The sequence below is a fragment of the Heloderma suspectum genome, chromosome 1 (genome assembly GCF_057233095.1).
Source record: "Heloderma suspectum isolate Gila_16-S chromosome 1, 16-S_ref, whole genome shotgun sequence".
In the NCBI taxonomy this organism is placed as follows: domain Eukaryota; kingdom Metazoa; phylum Chordata; class Lepidosauria; order Squamata; family Helodermatidae; genus Heloderma; species Heloderma suspectum.
The window spans coordinates 55,996,127-56,012,597 of NC_139458.1; the positions used below are offsets into that span (position 1 = coordinate 55,996,127).

Here is a 16,471-nt window from a genome sequence, read left to right on the forward strand (position 1 = left end):
CATCTAGGGATGTTAGAGAATTCCGCCACGGATCCCAGGGAGATTCTGCCAGGGATTCCCTCAGAATCCGTGGCGGAACAGAGCAACCCGCCCCACCACCCCGCGAAAGCCCCGCAAAATGGAGCCTACCTTGCTGCGGCTCCGGATGAAGCAGCGGTGGCAGCAACGGCGGCAGCTCTGGCCGTTGCCAGGCTGCTGTGGCCGCAAATGGCAGCCATCATAGCGGCCGCCATTTGCGTCCCTACGCTGGCCCGTGATAGGCTACGTACATATTTACGTAGCCTATCACAGCTAAAGCAGGGATGCAAATGGCGCCCCCTACGCCATTTGCATTCCCAATTTAGCCGTGATAGGCTACATAAATATATACGTAGCCTATCGCAGGCTGGGGTAGGGACGCAAATGGCGGCCGCAGCAGCCTGGCAACAGCTGGAGGCCCTGGTGCGGGTTGGACTACATCCACTTTTATAGTATGCACTATATCCACTTTTTTGAGGCAGTATTTTCAATGTCTTTTGGTTGTCTTTTTGAGCTTAGCTAATCACTGTGATGTGGCCGAGGGTGTTGTTTTCTCTCTCTATTACGCATCTTTCCATTGCTCTGCAGCCTCCCAGGCCACCTGCACTTTCTGAACTGAAAAAGCCCCATGAGAGGAATTGCCTCATGATGTCTTCCTCATGATGGCTTTAACTGAAGTGCAGGAAGCCGAGGAGGATACAGGCTGCCACAGAGATTACTGTACAAAGACAGAACACTCACACACATTCCTCAGCCACTTCAGAAGTAAGGTAAGCCCAAGAACCCCAAACTCAACCCATGAGAATTTTTCCAAAATTTCTCCTCCTTTGAATTTCTTTTCGAATGCAATTTCTGTTCTATCAATTTGAATGAGAATGGTCGAAAAAAAATGTGGGAGAAATTTTCAGCATGGCACTAGTTTACAATAGATCGTAAAACATCGTAACAATCATAATTTTTAAAATCCTGAATGCTGGGGTTTGTGTATGGAAGTATCTTGACTCTAGTGCAAGTATATGTAAATAAATGCATGCACACGATCACAAAAAGTGAGAGCATTGCTTCCTTCTCCTCCTCCTGACTAGATTTAGATGGCAAATGTTGCTGGATGTGTTGTGTTGCTGCTATTCTATAACAAATACAGCTAGATCCATTGTAAGATTAAACATTCTATTAATCCTCTGTCAACAAGTGGGGTCAAGCACACCCCAACAGTACTGGAAAAAAATAAAGCATCTGAGGTAGTCTTCAACTATGATGAGGCATGAATTGTTAAATACTGTTTCCATTGCCTCTTCCTTATTTTAGAGTGCAATCAGTGTTTTCAGCCCTTACTGGAATGACTGGGACAGCTGAAAAAACATGCACATAAGGTGCTTGGGGTCAAAGAGACCCTGTCAAATACTGTTGGAAATTATTAGCTATTTGTCATGCCTATAGATTCTTAGTCTATAACGTGTTCTGTCCATTTTGTGTGAGAAAGGAAAATAGAGAGTGATTTTTTTTTTTGTCCATTTTCATAATATACTCACTTAACATCAGCACATATGGTATCAGGGGTCGGTAGTATCACACGGGTTACCCTACAGAAGAACCCTTTACAAATCTGATGTTCTAAACCTTTTTTTCTCTTTTTTTTTCCTTTTTACAATTAGAATGTTGCTTTGTGACCCAGCAAAACTGGTTTTCCCCTCCTTCTCATTATAGATATTATTTTGCACAAAATTTACTCATTCAGGTTTTGGGGTCATTTGGGCACCAACTGCAAGGCTACCTACCGTACTTTGTACCATATGAGAATATTTCAATTGAAGAACAATTACTACCATTCAGTGGCATTATATGACATCACAAACCATAATAAAGCAGTATATGCCACCCACAAATACCACAAAGTCGGGCATAAAATTCTGACTTACTGCAACTCCCAAACATCATTATGCTTATGATGGTGAGATATATAAGGGTGTCTCAGCATCTCAAAACCTCAGCCATACAGTAGTTGATAAATTAATGCCACATTTACAAGGTTCCAGGTGAACCATAACAAACAATGTGCCACAAGCCTGGGAACTAGTTAAGAAAAAATTGACCCTGGTTGGCACACTGAAAAAACAAATAAACCAGAAATTCCTCCAGAATGTGAACAGCAGCAGTTTTTGTTTTCAAAAGGATCTGACACTTGTTAGTTATCTAGCAAAGAAATTACAGTGATTCTCCTTTCTTCAGTCATAAAGATGCAGCAACAAATTCAAACCTGAGAGAATTCATTATTATAATAATACAAAAGGTGGTGTAGACACTTGTGACAATATGATCTCCACATATACTTCCAACTTCACTTATTTATTTATTAACAACATTTGTATGACACTCCACAACAAAAGTCCTCTGAGAGACTTACAGTAAATATAAAAACATGCGGCGGCAGTTCCTGCTGGTCTCCCAGCCAGCCACGGCTGGGCTGCTGCGGCCGCCATTTGCGTTCTTGCAGCCGTGATAGGCTACGTAGCGGCCACCATTTGTGTCCCTGCTCTTTGCCGTGATAGGCTATGTAAATAGTTACGTAGCCTATCACAGCTGCTTGCAAGGATGCAAATGGCGTCCACTATGACGGCTGCCATTTGCGGCCGCAGCAGCCTGGCTGCAGCCAGAACTCCAGCTGCGGCCAGCCCCGGCCAGCGATTCTGCGGAGCCACTGTGGAGCAGAACCGGCCAGGGAGGATTCCAGGGGGAGGGACGGAGCGCCCCCCCCCCACTGTGGATGCCCCGGTGCAGAGCCAGGTAAGGGATTTGTACATCCCTAGCTACAACCCCGAGTGAAAATATGAGTCAATAGTGAGCCCCATCTGTGAGAAACTGTTGGAGAATTTCTACTCCCCTAGGAGAAATTCGGTGAAATTGTGGGTGTCCCCTCCCCTCATTTCTCTGCCCACAAATAGGCTGTAGAATTTTGAGAGGCCATTTGTGCACAACTCTACTGCAAACTGCATGGACATTTTTAATTGACGGGTGGTATAAATAAAGAAAATCTACAACTACTACATCTCTAGTGTTCACCAAGCCCATTTTAAAAAGTCATCCTTATATAAGGCAAAATACGGACAGTGTTTTACCAGGAATAGGTAACCAAGAATAGGGACTATCCCTGGTGGTAAATAAAGGACAAGAGGGTAACAGAAAGTAAGTGCACTAAAGGTGCTGTAAGTAACTCTATAACACCAGCTAGCCAAGAACTATCATCTGACACATTTCAAGCCCACAAGACTCTTCATGTTAATAGAGAGGTATTTTAAGATGATGATTGGACTCATTAAATAATCAAGACATTTTAGCAATGCAGAATAATGATAAACATGCTATGTATCAATTGAAGTGATTTTTTTCTGTATCAGATCCCCCACCCCTTTTTTTTTAATGTGAGGTTCCCAAAAGAAGAGCCTTCTGGACTCAAACCTGTCAAACAATAATTTTGGCTTACAGCTACAGAAGACTTTCTAATAGCAGCTTTGAGATAGAAATCCCCCCCACACACTTTCTTAAGAGAGAAACTAGAGGAGACAGATGGCCAACAGTAGGCAGAGCCAAAGCCAACACTACATGCAGACAACTCATTCTGGTGTCCACATCTTCGCCCCTTACAATGCCTCTCAGAACACATAGGCGCCTCAGTGTAATTCCTTATTATGTTACACCTAATTGAACTTAATAACCTCTTACCTTGGTTCGGCAGGCTTCTATGCTACCATACCTGATTCTCTGCTGGGAAATATGTAGGGATGTCAGAGAATTCCGCCACGGACTCCAGTGAGGTGGGATTCTTAAGAAGCCGGCCCCCTGGAATCCGTGGCGGAACAGCCCCCCGCCACCCTGCAGAATCCCCCCGGGATGGAGGATACCTGGTGGCGGATGTGGCGGCGGCACCAATGGCTCCAGATGTGGCGGCGGCTGGTCTCCCGGCCACTGCCAGGCTGCTGCGGCCGTGAATGGCAGCCGTCATAGCGGCCGCCATTTGCATGGCTGCCTTTCTTCATGATAGGCTACATAAATACTTAAGTAGCCTATCACGGCAAAGAGCAGGGGCGCAAATGGCGGCCACTATGCCATTTTCGATCCTGCTCTTTGCCGTAATATGCTACGTAAGTATTTACGTAGCCTATCACACGGCTTGGCAGCCACGCAAATGGCACAGTGGCCACCATTTGCGTGGCTGCCTTTTGTTGTGATAGGCTACGTAAATACTTACGCAGCCTATCACGGCTTGGCAGCCACGCAAATGGCGGCCGGCGTAGCGGCTGCCACTTGTGGCCGCAGCAGCCTGGCAGCAGCCGGAATTCCGGCTGCAGCTGGTCCTGGCTGGCAGCTCCACCGAGTTACTGCAGAGCTGGCTGGGGAGGATTCCAGGGGGAGGGATGGAGCGCCTCCCCCCCCACTGCGGATGCCCCGGAGCCAGGTGTTTCGTACATCCCTAGAAATGTGTGGCCGCTACCACCTTTTCCAGCCACCCTTTATCCTCCAGTTAGGCAGCCACTCCAGGGTGAAAAAGTTAAGGCTTAGGGACAGAGTGACACCAGGGACAAATGTTCAGATCACAAAACTGCATATCCCATCCCCATCCCAAACATGAGTACAGAGAGATAGATGCCTCTGGAGTCATCTTCTCTAACTGGGTATGTTGATACCATGCTCTGTTCTCAGTCTTCTGGGTATGGAATGATGACTTCTCCTATGCTGGGCTCTAAAGGAGAGATAAAATTGGTGCTGACACCAGTATACAGGTATGCTGATCTTCCTCTCAGCTCTGCTGCTGGGAAAGGGAAGGCCAAACTGAGAGCAGCCTCAGGAGGGCCTCTATCCAAGTGTGTGTGGGCAGGGGAGGAATGGGTACAGGGCCTGGGGGTTTGTGGGGCCAGGAACTGGACTTCTCTAAGTTTATTACCATGGGAGGGAAACTGAAACAACATTTAGAAGATGAGGGTCCTAGCATAGGAGATAGGGGGGCTTTAAATTTTCTTTCCTCTGCTGTGGTCTCTATCTAGTTTGGGGGAGGGGGGAGTGCAACTGCAATGGATATTGCCAAATAGTCTTCCATGACGGCAAAAGGCTCAGTATTTAACAATATAAATTGGAGGTGAGAGTAGACTAATCTGGATCAGGACTGCAGCAGAGGGGATGTGATAAACATCTCTAATATTACATTCTTGGGCAAGGTGCTGGAGCATGTGGTGGCTTCTTAGCTCCAGGGATTTCTGGAGGATGTGAATTATATGGATCCATTTCAATCTGGCTTCAGGCCTGGTTATGGGACAGAGACTGCTTTGTTCACCTTGGTGTACAATCAAACCAGTAACAAGGGAAGTGTTCCCTGTTGGGTGTTGTTGGACCTCTCAACAGCTTTCGATACCATCTGAAGTGTCTGCCTGAGATGGGACTGGGATGAACTATTATACAGTGGCTCCAGTCCTTCTTAGAAGGGCGATCTCAGGAGGTGGCACTGGGGGAATCCTGTTCGATGCCTGCAATGGATGCAACTGCAATGGATATTGCCAAATAGTCTTCCATGACGGGAAAAGGCTCAGTATTTAACAATATAAATTGGAGGTGAGAGTAGACTAATCTGGATCAGGACTGCAGCAGAGGTGTCCTGTGGTGACACCACAGTGGTGTCCCTGCCTGTGGTGTCCCTCAGGGTTCCATCTTATCCCCCATGTACTTTAATATATGGGGGATATATATACATGAAACAGCTGGGAGAGATTGCCCAGACTTTGGGGGTTCAATGCCACCAGTATGCTGATTGCAGCCAAATCTATTTTGCTTTCCCATCCAAATCCAAAGAAGCCGTTTCTAGTTCTAAATCGGTGTTTGATGTCTGTAATGGACTGGATGAGGGCAAACAAGTTGAAGCTTAATCCAGAAAAGGCAGAGATGCTCCTGGTTAGTCAAAAGGCAGATCAAGGAATAGGGATTCAAACTCTACTGGGTGGGGTTACACTCGTTGTGAAGACTCAGGCTTGCAGTTTGCGTGTACTTCTGGACTCGACCCTGAGCCTGGATGCCCAGTTTTCGGCGGTGGCCAGGAGTGCGCTTGGCCAGTGTGCCAACTGTGTCCTTTCCTAGAGACGTCTGATGTGGGCAAGGTCACCTATGCCTTAGTTACATTCTGTTTGGACTACTGTAATGTGAACTACATAGGGCTGTCTTCAAAAACTTTTCAGAAACTTCAGCTGGTCCAGAATGCTGAATCAGACTGTTGACCAGCGCCAGACACAGGAAGCGTGTGATTCCCTTGTTACAACAGATTTATGGGTGACCCATCTGTCTCCAGGCTGAATTCAAAGTGCTGGTTACGACCAATAAAGGCTTATATGGCTTGGGACCAAGATAACTGAAAGACCGCCTTCTCCCATATGAGCCTACCCAGGTCCTAAGATTTCAGGAGAATGAATCCCTTTTTTCAAGACCGCCACCTTCAGAGGTGCATTTGGTGGCGATGCAAAAGAGGGCTCTCTCGGTGTGGCTCCCTAGGTATTGAACTCCCTGTCGAGGGAGGCTAGGTTTAGCCTGTTGTAGGGTTGGCGGAGAATTTCTCCCCGAAACTTCGGGGGGCCGAGCGCCAACGTGTTCGGCCCCCCAAACAAGTTTCGGAGAGAAATCCTCCGCACCCCCCCCGCCCCCCGCACCCCCCCGGGATGGGACTTACCTTCACCGAATGTCCCTCCTGGTGGCTGCTCCGGCCGGTGGTTCAGCGGGTGTTCGAGCGAGGAGGGAGCGGCAGCCGGTCTTTCGACCGGCTGCCGCCGCCGCCATTGCAATGAAAGAAAAAAAAAAACAACGCCCCCTGATAGGCTACGTGACGATTCACGTAGCCTATCATGGCTAGATCTAGCCGTGATAGGCTACGTGAATCGTCACGTAGCCTATCAGGGGGCGTTTTTTTGTTTTTTTTTAACTTTCGCGTTCGCGGCCGGGCGAGGCGGGAAGCCTCCTCCCCGGCCTGAATTTCGGCCGGGGCGAGGCGGGAAGCCTCGTCCTCGGCCTGAATTTCGGCCGGGCCGAGGCGGGAAGCCTCCCCCCCCGGCCTGAACTTCGCGGGGGGACCAGCGAAGCGCCTCCCCCCCACCGCGAACGTCCTTCGACGACAGGTAAGGGACTTTCGTCCACCCCTACCCTGTTGGCTGTCCTTCCGCCCACAGGCAAATACCTTTGGTGTGTAAGCAGGTCTGCTTGGTTGGATGCTGTTTTTACTCTGTTGTTGTGTTTAACTTGTGTTTTAATGTATTGTTTTATTGTTTTTATCAAGTTTGATTTGTGATTGTAAGCTGCCTCGAGTGCCATTTTTCTTGTTAGAAAGGCAAGGTACAAATCAAATAAATAAATAAAGCCCATGCTAGGGTCCAGATCCAGACTAGGGGCTCTGCACATACTCAAGAGTAAAAAAGAATGATGGAGCTGCTATGTTCTTCATGTAACATGTCTTACACTGGAAACGTAATGCTAGAGCACATTGAAAAGGAGGCATTCTAAGACAGGTGCTGCTGTCCCAGGGTCTCCTCCAGAATTAGATTCTAGGCCAGGGAGCTGGATGTTTGGCCTGAAAACCTGCCACTATTATCTTCCTAGGAATGGTCTCAAGAGATCTATTTCTAGGTTCCCTGCTGACTAATTTCTACTAAGCAAGTGCAGCCTTGCCCCCTACTCTCTCTCTCTCTCTCTCTCTCTCTCTCTCTCACACACACACACACACACACTCTCACACACTCACGCAGACCAACATGAAAGACAGGGGCTTACAGAACAGATGGAAAGGGTTCCTCTCTCCCTGTCCCCATTCCCAACACATCTCTTTTTAGAAATTAAATATTCGTTTGCAAGTTTACTGTAGACAGTTAAGTCTCTCTCGCCAAAAACAAAGCCACCCCACCCCAAGTATTCAAACTGTTTTTCTGCTTTTCAGAGGGCAGCTTCCCCTCTGTCTGTAGCCCAGGACTCACAGTAAAATAGAGCAAAGGCCATACTTCTTCCCCCGCCCCCGCCCACAAAAGGACTCTTCCAAGCAGCAATAAATAATGAAAGTAAATCAGCAGCACCCCAGCAGTTAGCCTTACAGGATCTGCCACAGGCTCCCACAATAAAAGATATGTGCAGAGAATCTTGAACTTTATATGTGTCTCAGGCCCATATAAAAACAGCCTTTAACCAGGGTAGACTTGCCTGTTCTGTGGCATGAATTCTATAGTCGTCATTTTCCAAGATAGCTCCCACCCATGAATCGGAATATGCTGTAACTCATCAACAAGTGAATGTAGAAAGCTCGGTTTGGTAGCAAAATAGGAGGGGGGGTAGTAGGGATGTCGCGGGTGCCCATTTTGGTCCACAAATTTAACGGACCGCTGGCACCTGCACCCGCCGAACTGTGCCCACCAAACTCCCTCCTGCTTGCTGGCCCTCCGGGCTGCAGTCAAGCACCCCCTCCGTGCTCAATGAGCAGCCCACACCCCAGGCCTGTTCATCTCTGCCAATCGCCATGTTTAAAAAAAAGATGGCAATCAGCAGCACTTGCCCATAGAGCTATACGCAAAATAGCTCTGTGAACTAGAGTCTATGGGCGATTCACAGCGCTTTTTGCGTATAAGTCTATGTGCCCATATAGGTAAAATCTATATAAAAACCTAAGGAAAGCAATGCTGGATCAGACCAAGGGTCCAATATGCTGTAGTGGTTAGAGTGTTGGACTACGACGCAGGAGATCTGTGTTCTAGTCCCCTCTCAGACATGACTGGGTGACTTTGAGCCAGTCACTGACATTCAGCCTATGATATTGGCAGTTTTATTTTTGATTCCTTTCCTAATTATGCCTAACTTGGAATTTGCCTTTTTTCACAGCAAATTTCGACATACTGGGTCAACACTTTCATCAAGCTGTTCACCCCAACCCCAAGATATCTAAAGATAACTAAAATTCATTTCTTACCCATCCCTACATGTAGCTTATCAGCAATGTTATCACATCTGCATTATTTGAAAAAACTACCACACACTGGGCACTACCTTGCTGAACCAACCAATTCAGATATGGAATAATGCATTGGTCATCCCCCTCAATCTTGGTCATTGGTCATCCCCCTCAATAGTGCTACTGAATTCTTGAACTTCCTGCTTGTCATCATTTCTGTATATTTCTGCAGGGACAACATCATTATTGATGACCACAGCACTTGCAATGATTGGGAAATCAACTGAAACTGATTCACCACACTTAACAGCTTATGGGCTAGTTGTCGCAAGTTCGCATTATGAGCTGAAAATGTTCAGAACTTGCCAGACATTTGGAAAGAAACTGGTGTATCAGGATTGATACATTTTAACTCAACAGCTAGTTTGTCAACCACAAAAGATGCACAGTGTCTTTGATGCACTGACTGAAATTTCCTTTACTGAGATTTGCCTGGGCTGATGGGAAGAATCAGCTTTTTTGTTTTCATGTACAATTTGGCTGCTCAAGGGGGAGGGGGAAATACATTTTTGGGTTGAGGAGCCTTGTACTAACCTATCCCTAATAGCTACAAGGAACCTCCATAATAAGCAGTCTACCACTGACTACCTGATGCTGAGCAAACAGTTATACAAGGAGTTGCTATCACCTTTGTATTCTGTTTGTGAACTTCTAGAGTAGCCCTCCCTGATGTGGAGACTTCCAGATGTTTTGGCCTACAGCTCCCACCATCCTTGACCATTGGTCAGGCATCTCTCTGGGAGCTGCTGGAAACAGAATGCTGAAAAAGGAGGAACACTGTGTGATCGGCAAGGCAATTCTTCTGTCCTTGTGATATATTGCACTTTTATTCTTCTTCATCTTACTAGACAAGTACTTACAAACACTGGGGGATTTTTTTATTGCTAGTTAAAAAGCCAGAGTCCTACTGCTTGCCACTGCTGCTATTGTCAAACTTCTCCATTAAGGCAGAAATCAGAGCACAGTAAAGAGTACCATGGCTGCGCGTGGCATGCACAAACTGCTTGGCTTTACCTTAATTCTCACCTAGTTATAGTATTTCCCCTTCATGGATCACTGCCTTGTTGTGGCGAAGGGGCTTGCGTAACTCAGTGAAGCCATAAGCTATGCCGTGCAGGGCCACCCAAGACGGACAGGTCATGGCAGAGAGTTCTGACAAAATGTGGTCCACTGGAGAAGGAAATGGCAACCCACTCCAGTATTCTTGCCAAGAAAACCCCATGGAACGTATCACAAGGCTAAAAGATATGACGCCGGAAGATGAGCCCCTCAGGTCGGAAGGTGTCCAATATGCTACTGGGGAAGAGCAGAGGGTATTTCCAAGTAGCGCCAGAAAGAGTGAAGCGGCTGGGCCAAACCCGAAAGGACACTCAGCTGTGGATGTGTCTGGCGGTGAAAAGAAAATCCGATGCTGTAAAGAACAATATTGTTTAGGAACCTGGAATGTCAGATCAATGAATCAAGGTAAGGTGGAGGTGGTCAAACAGGAGATGGCAAGATTGAACATCGACATCTTGGGAATCAGCGAACTAAAATGGACAGGCATGGGCGAATTTAATTCAGGTGACCATCATATCTACTATTGTGGGCAAGAATCCCTTAGAAGAAATGGAGTAGCACTCATAGTCAACAAAAGGGTGGGAAAAGCAGTACTGGGGTACAATCTTAAAAATGATAGAATGATCTCAGTACGAATCCAAGGCAAACCATTCAACATCACAGTAATTCAAGTCTATGCCCCAACCACTGATGCCGAAGAAGCTGAGGTTGATCGGTTCTATGGAGACCTACAACACCTTCTAGAACTAACACCAAAAAAAGATGTCCTCTTCATCATAGGGGATTGGAATGCTAAAGTAGGAAGTCAAGAAATCACCGGGATAACAGGCAGGCATGGCCTTGGTGTACAAAATGAAGCAGGACAAAAGCTAATAGAGTTTTGCCAAGAGAACATGCTGATCATAGCAAACACTCTTTTCCAACAGCACAAGAGGCGACTCTACACATGGACGTCACCAGATGGTCAATATCGAAATCAGATTGATTATGTCCTTTGCAGCCAAAGATGGAGAAGCTCCATACAGTCAGTAAAAACAAGACCTGGAGCTGACTGTGGCTCAGATCATGAGCTGCTTCTTGCAAAATTTCGGCTTAAATTGAAGAACGTCGGGAAAACCACTAAACCATTCAGGTATGACCTAAATCATATCCCTGATCAATATACAGTGGAGGTGAGGAATAGATTTCAGGGATTAGACCTGATAGACAGAGTGCCTGAGGAACTATGGACAGAGGTCCGTAATATTGTTCAGGAGGCAGCAACGAAATCCATCCCAAAGAAAAAGAAATGCAAGAAAGCCAAGTGGCTGTCTGATGAGGCTTTACAAGTAGCTGAGGAAAGAAGGGAAGCGAAAAGCAAGGGAGAAAGGGGAAGATATATGCAACTGAATGCAGAGTTCCAGAGAATAGCAAGGAGAGACAAGAAGGCCTTCTTAAATGAACAATGCAAAGAAATCGAGGAAAACAACAGAATGGGAAAGACTAGAGATCTCTTCAAGAAAATTGGAGATCTCAAGGGAACGTTTTGTGCAAAGACGGGCATGATAAAGGACAAAGAAGGCAGGGACCTAACAGAAGCAGATGAGATTAAGAAGAGGTGGCAAGAATACACAGAAGAACTATACAGGAAAGATCTGAATGTCCCTGATAGCCATGATAGTGCGGTCACTGAACTTGAGCCGGACATCCTCGAGAGTGAAGTCAAGTGGGCCTTAGGAAGCATTAGTAACAACAAAGCTAGCGGAGATGACAGTATTCCAGCCGAGCTATTTAAAATCCTAAAAGATGATGCTGTTAAAGTGCTGCATTCAATATGCCAACAAATCTGGAACACTCAGCAGTGGCCACAAGACTGGAAAAGGTCAGTTTACATTCCAATTCCAAAGAAGGGCAACGCCAAAGAGTGTTCAAACTACCGCACAATTGCGCTCATTTCACATGCCAGCAAGGTGATGCTCAAAATCCTACAAGCTAGGCTTCAGCAGTATGCGAACCGAGAACTACCGGAAGTACAAGCTGGGTTTCGAAGAGGCAGAGGAACTAGAGATCAAATCGCCAACATTCGCTGCATCATGGAGAAAGCAAGAGAATTCCAGAAAAACGTCTATTTCTGCTTCATTGACTACGCTAAAGCCTTTGATTGTGTGGATCACAACAAACTGTGGCAAATTCTTAAAGTGATGGGAGTACCAGACCACCTTACCTGTCTCCTGAGAAACCTGTACGACGGTCAAGAAGCAACAGTAAGAACCAGACATGGAACAACCGATTGGTTCAAAATTGGGAAAGGAGTACGACAAGGCTGCATATTGTCACCCTGCTTATTTAACTTATATGCAGAGTACATCATGAGAAATGCCGGGTTGGATGAATCAGAGGTCGGAATTAAGATTGCTGGGAGAATTATCAACAACCTCCGATATGCAGACGATACCACCCTAATGGCAGAAAGCGAAGAGGATCTCAAGAGCCTCTTGTTGAGGGTGAAAGAGGAGAGTGCAAAAGCTGGTTTGAAACTCCACATTAAAAAAACGAAGATCATGGCATCTGGCCCCATCACTTCCTGGCATATAGAAGGGGAAGAAATGGAAGCAGTGACAGATTTTACTTTCTTGGGCTCCAAGATCACCGCAGACGGTGACTGTAGCCATGAAATTAAAAGACGCTTGCTCCTTGGGAGGAAAGCTATGGCCAACCTAGACAGCATAGTAAGAAGCAGAGACATCACCTTGCCGACAAAGGTCCGTCTAATCAAAGCTATGGTTTTCCCAGTAGTAATGTATGGCTGTGAGAGCTGGACTATAAGGAAGGCTGAGCGCCGAAGAATTGATGCTTTCGAACTGTGGTGCTGGAGAAGACTCTTACGAGTGCCCTGGACTGCAAGGAGGTCAAATCAGTCCATCCTAAAGGAAATCAACCCTGAGTGCTCATTGGAAGGACAGATAATGAAGCTGAAGCTCCAATATTTTGGCCACCTAATGCGAAGAGAAAACTCCCTGGAAAAGACCCTGATGCTGGGAAAGACTGAAGGCAAAAGGAGAAGGGGACGGCAGAGGATGAGATGGCTAGATAGCATCACGGATGCAATGAATATGAACTTGAGCACGCTCCGGGAGAGAGCGCAGGACAGGAAGGCCTGGCGTGCTATGGTCCATGGGGTCACGAAGAGTCGGACACGACTGAACGACTGAACAACAACAACAAGTTATAGTATTTACGGCTTGATAAGTATACTAATAAGAATGGAAAATACCCCAATCATTCAACAGCTTGATTACTAGCTACTTTAGGAAATAACCTGTTTCCCCTCAATTTTAAAAATAAATACAACTGAATCCTGAGCTATGGTTTATTTTATTTTATTTTTTCTTTTGTTAAAAAATATTTCTAATATATCCAAAATGTCTAAAAACAATTCAATGCAATTGGTTACGAAATAAGTTAAATATTGTGAATAGTATTATTTCTACTTCTTTACATTTTAGAATTTGGCAAAAGTCAGAGAGAACAAGTTGATACAATGGTTAATAGGATGAGAGGGTGCCCCTTATAAAGAAGGAATATAACAGCATAAGAAGAACTCTGCTGGATGCCTGGATCAGACTAAGATCCATCTAGTCCAGCATTCTCTTCACATAGTCGCCAATCAGCTGCCACTGGGGAACCCCACAAATAGGACATGATTGCAATAGTGCTCTCCTACTCATTTGCCCAGATAATTGGTGTACATAGGTATACTGCCTCTGGTACTGGAAGTAGAATTAGCCATCAGGACTAGTGGCTATTGATAGCCTTCTCCTCCAGAAATTTGTCTAACCCCCTTTTAAAGCCATCCAAATTGGTGGCCATCATTACATTTTGTGGTAAAAAAAATTCCATAGTTTAACTCTGAGCTGTGTGAAGAAGTACTTTCTTTTATCTTCCCTGAATCTCCCACCATTCAGCTTCATGGGATGGCCCTGGGTTCTAATATTATGAAAGAAGAAGAAAAATGATGCCCTGTCCACGTTCTCCACACCATGCATAATTTTGTAGACCTCTATCATGTCTTTCCTCACTTTCCTTAACAGTCCCAGATGTTGTAACCTTTCCTCATATGGGAGTTGCTCCATCCCCTTGATCATTTTAGTTACTCTCTTCTGCACTTCTTCCAGCTCTACAATATCCTTTATTAGCTGCAGTGACCAGAACCATACATAGTATTCCAAGTATGGTCATATCATAGTTTTGTATAAGGCCAGTATGATATTGGCAGTTTTATTTTTTATTTATTTCCTAATTATATCTAACATGGAATTTGCCTTTTTTACAGCAGCCACACATTTGGTCAACATTTTCATCAAGCTGTTCACCACAGCCCCAAAATCACTTCCTTGCTCAGTCACTGCTAGCTCAGATCGCTTCAGCTTATACGTGAAGTTGGGATTTTTTTTGCCTCAACATGCAAAGTAAGTTTATCACCTACTTAACATTGAACACATTTGCCATTGTGATGCCGATTCTCCCAGTGCGAAGAGATCCTTTGGAGCTCATCACAATCCTGCTTTGTTTTAACCACCCTGAGTAATTTGGTGTCATCAGCAAACTTGGACACTTCATTTGTTGTTGTTGTTCAGTCGTTCAGTCGTGTCCGACTCTTCGTGACCCCATGGACCATAGCACGCCAGGCCTTCCTGTCCTGCGCTCTCTCCCGGAGCGTGCTCAAGTTCATATTCATTGCATCGGTGATGCTATCTAGCCATCTCATCCTCTGCCGTCCCTTTCTCCTTTTGCCTTCAGTCTTTCCCAGCATCAGGGTCTTTTCCAGAGAGTTTTCTCTTCGCATTAGGTGTCCAAAATTCCAGATAATTTATGAACAAGTTGAAAAGTACTGGTCCCAATACAAATCCCTGTGGTACCCCACTATTTATATCTCTCCACTGGGAGGTGTTACCATTGATTCCCACTCTGCTTTTTGTTCTTTAACCAAGTTATTGATCGATAAGAGGACCTCTTGTTTTATTCCATGACTGCTAAGGTTGTTCAGGAGTCTTCGGTAAAGGACTTATCAAAAGCCATCTACCGGATCACCCCTGTCCACATGTTTATTGACACTCTCAAAGAGTTCTAAAAGGTTACTGAGACAGAACTTCCCTTTGTGGAAAGCATGCTGATTTTTTCAGTAGGGCTTATCCTTCTATATCTTTACTAATTTTTTCTTTAATAATACTTTCAACCAATTTACATGGAACAGACGTTAGGAGAACTGGCTTGTAATTTCCCAGATCCCCCTAGATCCTTTTTAAAAAATTGGTGTTACATTAGCCATTCTGTAGTCCTGTGGTACAGAGGCTGATCTTAGGGACATTTTACATATTTTTGTTAGAAGTTCAGCAATTTTGCATTTGAGTTTTTTAAGAAGTCCAGGATGGATACCATATGGGCATGGTGATTTATTCGCTTTCAATTTGTCAATAAGGTCAAGAACATCATCTTCTGCCACCACTGTTTGCCTCACTTCCTCAGACTCCATTCCTGAAAACATCAGTTCAGGAACAGTATCTGCCCTACATATTTTACAGTGAAGACAGATGAAAAGAATTCATTCAGCTTCCCCACAGCTTCCTTATCCTCTTTTAGAACTCCTTTAACTCTGTTGTCATTCAACTGTCCAACAGCCTCAAGTGCTTTTTTGCATCTCTGACTAGGGATGTCGGAGAATTTCTCCACGAATCTCCGGGAGGCCGAATGCCAACGCATTCGGCCCCCTGAAATTGGTGGAGAAATGGTCCGCCCCCCCGGGATGGGACTTACCTTTGGTGAATGTCCCTGGAGGCGGCAGCTCCCGGCAGCGGTGCGGCGGCAGCAGCGGCGGCGGCCGGTCTTCCAACCAGCTGCCGCCGCCACCATTTCCAAGTAAAAAAAACCAAAAAAACAAACAAATGTGATAGGCTACGTAAATATTTACGTAGCCTATCACGGCTAGATTTTCAAAAAACACCGTGATAGGCTACGTAAATGTTTATGTAGCCTATCACGGCTGACTGCAGGCCAGGGACACAAACGGCGGCAGCTATGGCCGCCGCCATTTGCATCCCAACAGGAGAGGAACTTTTGCGGCCGGAGAGGCAAGGCGCTCCCCCCCGGCCAGAATTTCAGCGGGGAGGGATGGGGCGCCTCCCCCCCCGGCCAGAATTTCGGCGGGGAGGGACGGGGCGCCTCCCCCCTGCCCAGAATTTCGGGAGGAGGGACGGAGCGCCTCCCCCCCACCGCGAAGCAAGCTGCGGGACCAGTAAGTGACTTTCGTCCATCCCTATCTCTGACTATCACAAAACTGGGATTCCATTAGAAAGTGTCTTCCCCGCTTTGCAAGCTCCCCACAACCACTCAATATTGATA

General features: G+C 45.9%; 1 protein-coding gene across 2 annotated transcripts in view; it reads right to left on the reverse strand.

Annotated features, from left to right (window-relative positions):
• The window catches only part of NPAS3 (neuronal PAS domain protein 3), a 1,104,842-nt gene that overhangs the window by 822,312 nt on the left and 266,059 nt on the right, over positions 1-16,471 (reverse strand). The window lies entirely within an intron of this gene.